This window comes from Callospermophilus lateralis, unplaced genomic scaffold, assembly GCF_048772815.1.
Source record: "Callospermophilus lateralis isolate mCalLat2 unplaced genomic scaffold, mCalLat2.hap1 Scaffold_65, whole genome shotgun sequence".
NCBI lineage: Eukaryota > Metazoa > Chordata > Mammalia > Rodentia > Sciuridae > Callospermophilus > Callospermophilus lateralis.
This window is the reverse complement of record NW_027514826.1, coordinates 2,934,759-2,940,998: the sequence shown is the minus strand read 5'-3', so window position 1 is coordinate 2,940,998 and position 6,240 is coordinate 2,934,759. Positions and strand designations below refer to the sequence as shown.

Sequence of the window (6,240 nt, the reverse complement as noted above, 5' to 3'; positions counted from 1 at the left end):
CTCCCCTGGCTGCTCAGCGGCCAAAGGGCGCGTGAGCCCTGCCGCCCGAAGCCGCCCGCGCGAGGTCGGGGCGCGCCCCTCGGCGGGGCCCAGGGCGTGCTCTGGCTGCAGCGCCGGCCATCCCTCCCGCGGGCGGTCCCAGCCCCGCCGTCGCGCTGCGAGCCCCTACAGCCAATCCGCCGCTCGCGTCGCCCGCTCCTGCCTCCCTCGCGGCCGCCCTCTCCTCCGGACCATGGCGCGCCATGGCCGCTGCCGCCTCCTGGGGCTCGCCCTTGGGCTGCTGCTGGCGCTAGCGCTGGCGCAGCGGGCGCTGCGGGCCAAGCCCATGGTGCGCAAGAAGCGCATGGTGAGGCCCGACTCGGAGCTGGGCGAGCGGCCTCCCGAGGACAACCAGAGTTTTCAGTACAACCACGAGGCCTTCCTGGGCAAAGAGGACTCCAAGACCTTCGATCAGCTCACCCCAGAAGAGAGCAAGGAGAGGCTGGGGAAGATTGTTGATCGAATTGACAGTGATGGGAATGGCTTTGTCACCACTGAGGAGCTGAAAAGTTGGATCAAATGGGTGCAGAAAAGATACATCTATGATAATGTTGCTAAAGTCTGGAAGGATTATGATAGAGACAAAGACGATACAATTTCCTGGGAAGAATACAAACAAACCACCTATGGATACTACCTGGGAAACCCCACAGAGTTCCAAGATAGTTCCGATCATCACACCTTCAAAAAGATGCTGCCACGTGATGAGAGAAGGTTCAAGGCTGCAGACCTCGATGGGGACCTGACAGCTACTCTAGAGGAGTTCCCTGCCTTTCTACATCCTGAGGAGTTTGAGCATATGAAGGAAATTGTGGTGTTGGAAACTCTGGAGGACATCGACAAGAATGGGGATGGGTTTGTGGACCAGGATGAGTACATTGCCGATATGTTTTCTCACGAGGATAATGGCCCTGAGCCAGACTGGGTTTTGTCTGAACGGGAGCAGTTCAGTGACTTCCGAGATCTGAACAAGGATGGGAAGCTGGACAAAGACGAGATTCCCCACTGGGTCCTTCCTCAAGATTATGACCATGCCCAGGCCAAGGCCAGGCACCTGGTATACGAGTCGGATAAGAACAAGGATGAAAAGCTAACTAAAGAGGAAATACTGGACAACTGGAACATGTTTGTTGGAAGCCAAGCTACCAATTATGGGGAAGATCTTACTAAAAATCATGATGAACTTTGAAGAGACACTCACTATAATGTGACAAATTGTCATACGCTTTCATTTATTGTCTTAGGTGGTTGCTACAATTGTCTAATTTACAGTAGTTGTGTCCCCCCCAAAAGCAAGTTTATACCTCAGATTGGGGTACAAATGATGTTTTCACTCAAGATTTACTGGAAAATGGTTATCACTATTTTTTCAGTAAGATTTCTCTCAAAGCACATTACAATCTTGGCAAATTGCAATTCTGCATGGGGACACATTGCCACAGCATGACTTTTTAAGTTTTTTTCCCACTAAATTTAAATGAAAGGGGAATAAGACTTGAAAAAAAACCCTATTATTCTTAAGTTTGGGTGGGAGGGGCAGTATATGAAGTGACTGCTACATATTTTAACTATCAGAGTTTTTTGTTGTTGTTTGTTTTTTTATTATTTGCCATGGCTAAAAAGTTGGAGAAGTAAAAATTCTGATGAAGCTAGATAGTGGCATTGTCCCAGGTAGCCTTATTTCCAAGCAAGTCTAACATTTCAGATTCTTTCTTCCTTTTTACTCTGAGCTGTTACTGTAAGTGGTATATAAAACCTCTGTGCATTTTTATGTACAGACCTGCTAATGTGCACAATAAATCCACATTTTCTTTTTGTTTTTATATAAACTGAGAAGCAATCAAGAAAGATAATGTGAACAAGAAAGGAGTTTTAGAGGTAGAAAAAAGACGAATGTCAAGCATTTGAAGAACTATAGGAAAATGATAAACATTTTAAATATACTTGAGAAAATTTTCTTGACAAGTAAATGAGGTAGGTCTGATCTTTGAAATAGTGAATAGAAATACAGTCCATTTCTTCAATGATCCTCAATTGGAATGAGGCCACGGGATCACAAGAAAGCAAAATGTAGTGGAATTCATTAGTGAACATGAATCCCTCACCTCGGATCTGCCTCCAGGATTGTTGACACCGTGGGATTGGCACTGTGATGTTCCGAGCCATTGACTGAACTGGCAGAAATGATGACTACAAGTTGAAATTCCGCCTTGTGAGTAGGAAGTGAAATAAAGGATTCTGAGAGGATTTTTTTTTAAAAAAAGATGAGGTTGGTTTATCAAATTTGTAACAGTTAACAACAGTGACCAGTTGACTACTGTACCACAAATCTAGTATTAGGCATCTGCCACCATAAAATGATCTATGCTTACCAAAGCACCTCAAAGAGAATTGTTAAATTATACTGTGATGTTATGTACTACTTATTCAGAATATTCCAGTGTTTGGCAATTCAAGTTAGCTAAGGTAAGATCTTTAGGTAGATCTAAAACAAAAAAGAAGTTAAGTCTTAACGTGTAAGATCTTTGAAAATGAGACAGGTTCCAAGCATGTACCATTTGTTCTCTCTTTTCTGATTTCTATTTCTTTAATGTTCTTTTACAAAAGCTAGTTCCCATGTAAGGTCCTCAATACATACTTAATAGAATGAAATGATCTAGTTTTCATCCTATCCTGTGATTAAACGTTTAGATTACTGGATGGCTGGCCTGTTATGGTATTTACCATCTATAAGATCATGTATAGGTTAAATCTAATTAACTGGGAAATCAACTGATTTATTACAAGAAAAAGTAGTTTTAAAGGAAGTTGTTGGCTCTCAATAAATATGTATGAGTACAACAAAAAATTTCATATTAATTAGTACTCAAGTTGTGAATTCATGCAAAAGAATGTATCAACAAACATTAAAAGCACTATTAAGAAAAAAAGAATTGCTTTTATGGTTAACAGAATTAAAGGTAGCCTTCAAACCACATGGAAAGAAGGTAGCTATTGAAATAAAGAACAAAGGAATGTAGGTAAAAACATGCTAATCTATCTTTTTTATGTGCTTCTTCAGTGAAAGATCTTTATAACTCTGATATTTCAATCAGAATATAATGTCTCCAGGTTCTGAGTCATTCAACATTGTTTTGACAGGTGTTGAGGAAAGGTTTCTCACATCTATAGATGATGGCTCCCAGGACATTTTTTGAGTCTCCTGAAACTTTTGTCCAGGTCTTGCAATGTGGTGATGTTGGGAGCCACTAATGAACTGTGGGCTTGTCTAAGACATCTCTAAGCAGAGGTGTGCCCCTTGGAGAACCCTCAGTGTCATCTCACCACTTTGACACCACCTCCCTGGCAACAGCCTGCTCAAAGAGAATTCTGTGATGCCAAGGAAATTTGTTGGTTGAGACAACCAATAAATAGGTTCCAATTCAACTCCCTGGGTTTGGAAAGAAAGACAATTGCTTAAGTAGCCCTGGGGCACCAGCTGCCTGCAGGAGGAAGAATTACCAGGACGGTGATAAGGCTCCCATCAGGCCAACTTCCCCAGAGTGTTAGGATTCTCCTTTACCCTGAAGAACTCTTCCTCATAATAAATCCCTTTGATGTGCTCCTCTATAAATAAAGCACACTGAACCTCACTTTTTTTGGAGGTCTGACCCATCAGGTCCAATTCTCCCAGAAGGCCTCCTTTATGAAACTATTTTCCTGTGTCTTTTATTCTTTTAAAATTATTTCAGACTTTTAATTTCTCAGCCAGCTTACACCTCTGTGAGGTTCTCTGATCCATAATTTGTGCAAGACACAGAGACATGATGATATCCAGAAGTAGAGAAGAGACCATGGTCCTGTCTATTACAGTCACATATGGAAATAGTTAATGAGACCAAGAAGGAGTTCATCACATTTTCATTAATCCAGTGGTAATTTAAGGCACAAGTTGAGAATCTTTGGGTTTTGCTACTTTAGTTTTAGAGTTACATTTATTCACTCCTCTCAGAATTAAAATATTTTTTTTCAACATTCTAAAGAAATAGGTAACTCCGTCTATAATGGGCTACCAAGGAACAGGTTGAAATTCCTAGGGAGAGTATCAAAAATCAAGTAAATGTCATTTTTAGAACTCAGGCAAAGATATTAGTTCATCTTGGAAATAAGAAAATAGTGACACATACACAAAACCATTAAGCTGATAATTAAATTAAATCTCTTTGAATATAATCAAGGGAGTCCTGAGATTTGGGCTTTTTTTAATGTCCCATCTTTATAGTTTTAACCAAAATTATACTGATAACTAATTAGATGTAAATGACAAACAACCTCAGAAATGTTAGCAAAGATTTCCCACCAATGTTTAGTGAATGGAGTGTTTCTTTGTCTTGTTTAGATGGGCTGGGGCCGGGGGCAATTTTATGTATAGTTGGTGATTTCATTTTGTTCTGTAAGTGCTCCTAAGCAGATATCTTAGAGAAATGGTCTCATGAAGTTTTCATTCATACTTCTCCCAGTATTTTTTTCTGACTCTGGAGCCTATTGCTGGTATATTAATAAAGGTTGTTTACAGCTGTTTAAAGATTTTTCTTTTGAGTACCATCAGGGCAAAAATGTTACTGAGAGCTCTCTGTCAAAATGAGTAGCATGTACATTTTCTCTCATCCCCATTTCATTCCCCATCACCTACTGCAGTAATATGAGAGTACACAAAGTAACATAATGTGTAGAGTGTCCTAGAATGAGGTCAAGAGCCCTCCTTGATCCTAAAGCATTCCAAAATTATGATACATGCCCAAAGTGTACTTATTACTAGTGTCTCCATTAACACTTTTATCTTTAGGAAACTGATAAACTCTGTGGAGGGTGAGGATTCCTGCCTTCTGAGCAGATTTTGCCTTTGGCAAGAAGTCATATTCACTGGATTAAGTGAGATCTGTCAGAGGTTCACCAACTGAGGGTTCCCTGTCTCAATCTTAAGATATGAATAATTAATTGTAAGTCTTGACATTGTAGAGTATTTTTCTAATAAATCTATCTGAATCATAGCTCATGAGAAAAGGTTAAATAATTGTGAGTTTCCTTTTCTTCATATAACAGAATAAAAGTAGCAGGGCTTTAAGTATTAAAATGATGAATAGAAATGAATAGGTGATAAAATAATAGAATTTCCCAGAAAGTAGAGCAACTGGTTGATAAATATTGTGTTTTTATTAATCAACAAGCATAAAGTGGAAGGAACCATCAAATTTAAAGAAGATTCAAAAATAAAACTGGCAGAAGCCTCTGCTAATTTAACTAGGGCTTATTACCTCTAAAAGAAGTGGATATGCTCTTGCCTCTAGATCAGGAAAGATATAGATAGCTATGGGTCTAGGACACTAAAGCATTGTCCAAAGTAGGTCTAATGTATAAATAGGTAGGAATGTTTATAATAATTACATAACCACATGTCAGATAATTTAAAGAGCTAACTTTCACACATACACACAGACATACACGAACATACACACACACATACACACACACACACACACAATCTATCATTTAGATTTTTCATGGAATTGAATCTAATATCAAGGAAACAAGGACTTGGTTAAGTCACATAATTTTAGTGATTTCAGAAAAAGAGAGAACTACTTCTTGCTCTAGTCAAGAAACACAGTGATTTCTTTAACTGTCTCCATTCTATTGGTTTGGCAAACTCTTGATATGCTTATAGATTGCATAAGGCACTTATAAGCAGAGAGGTACCTCCTTTTGGGTAATTCATGTCCTAGGAAGAAAGAAAGTTATTCAGAAAAAAAATGTGTAAATTCATTTTGGAAACAAATATGATCTTTCTAAATTAAAAGAGCAAGTACTCATATAGACTAAGTATTACAGCTATCATTATTTAAAGAAGAAACCAAAATGTTCACATTTATATATGTATTGAATAGGGAGAGAAACACAGATCCTTAGGGCATAATAATTTAGGTATTATCTAAATTTGTTTTTGTTTTCCCATTAAAAAGGAAAGCACAAACTGTCTATAATGACCAAATTCTGAAGTAATATCCAAAAAAAAAGAAAAAAAAAAGCGCATATCCCACTTGAATCAAAGTGTGAAATATGATATATCAAGAACTATGTAATGTTTTGAACAACCTACAATAAAAATTAATTAAAAAAAAAAGAAAAAAAAGAAGCAAATAACAACAACAAAAAAAAAGCAAA

At 38.7% G+C, this 6,240-nt stretch overlaps 1 pseudogene; it reads left to right on the top strand.

Annotated features, from left to right (window-relative positions):
- The first annotated feature begins 232 nt into the window (after window positions 1-232).
- Window positions 233-1,228, top strand: LOC143640823 (reticulocalbin-1 pseudogene; annotated as a pseudogene).
- Window positions 1,229-6,240: the final 5,012 nt, after the last annotated feature.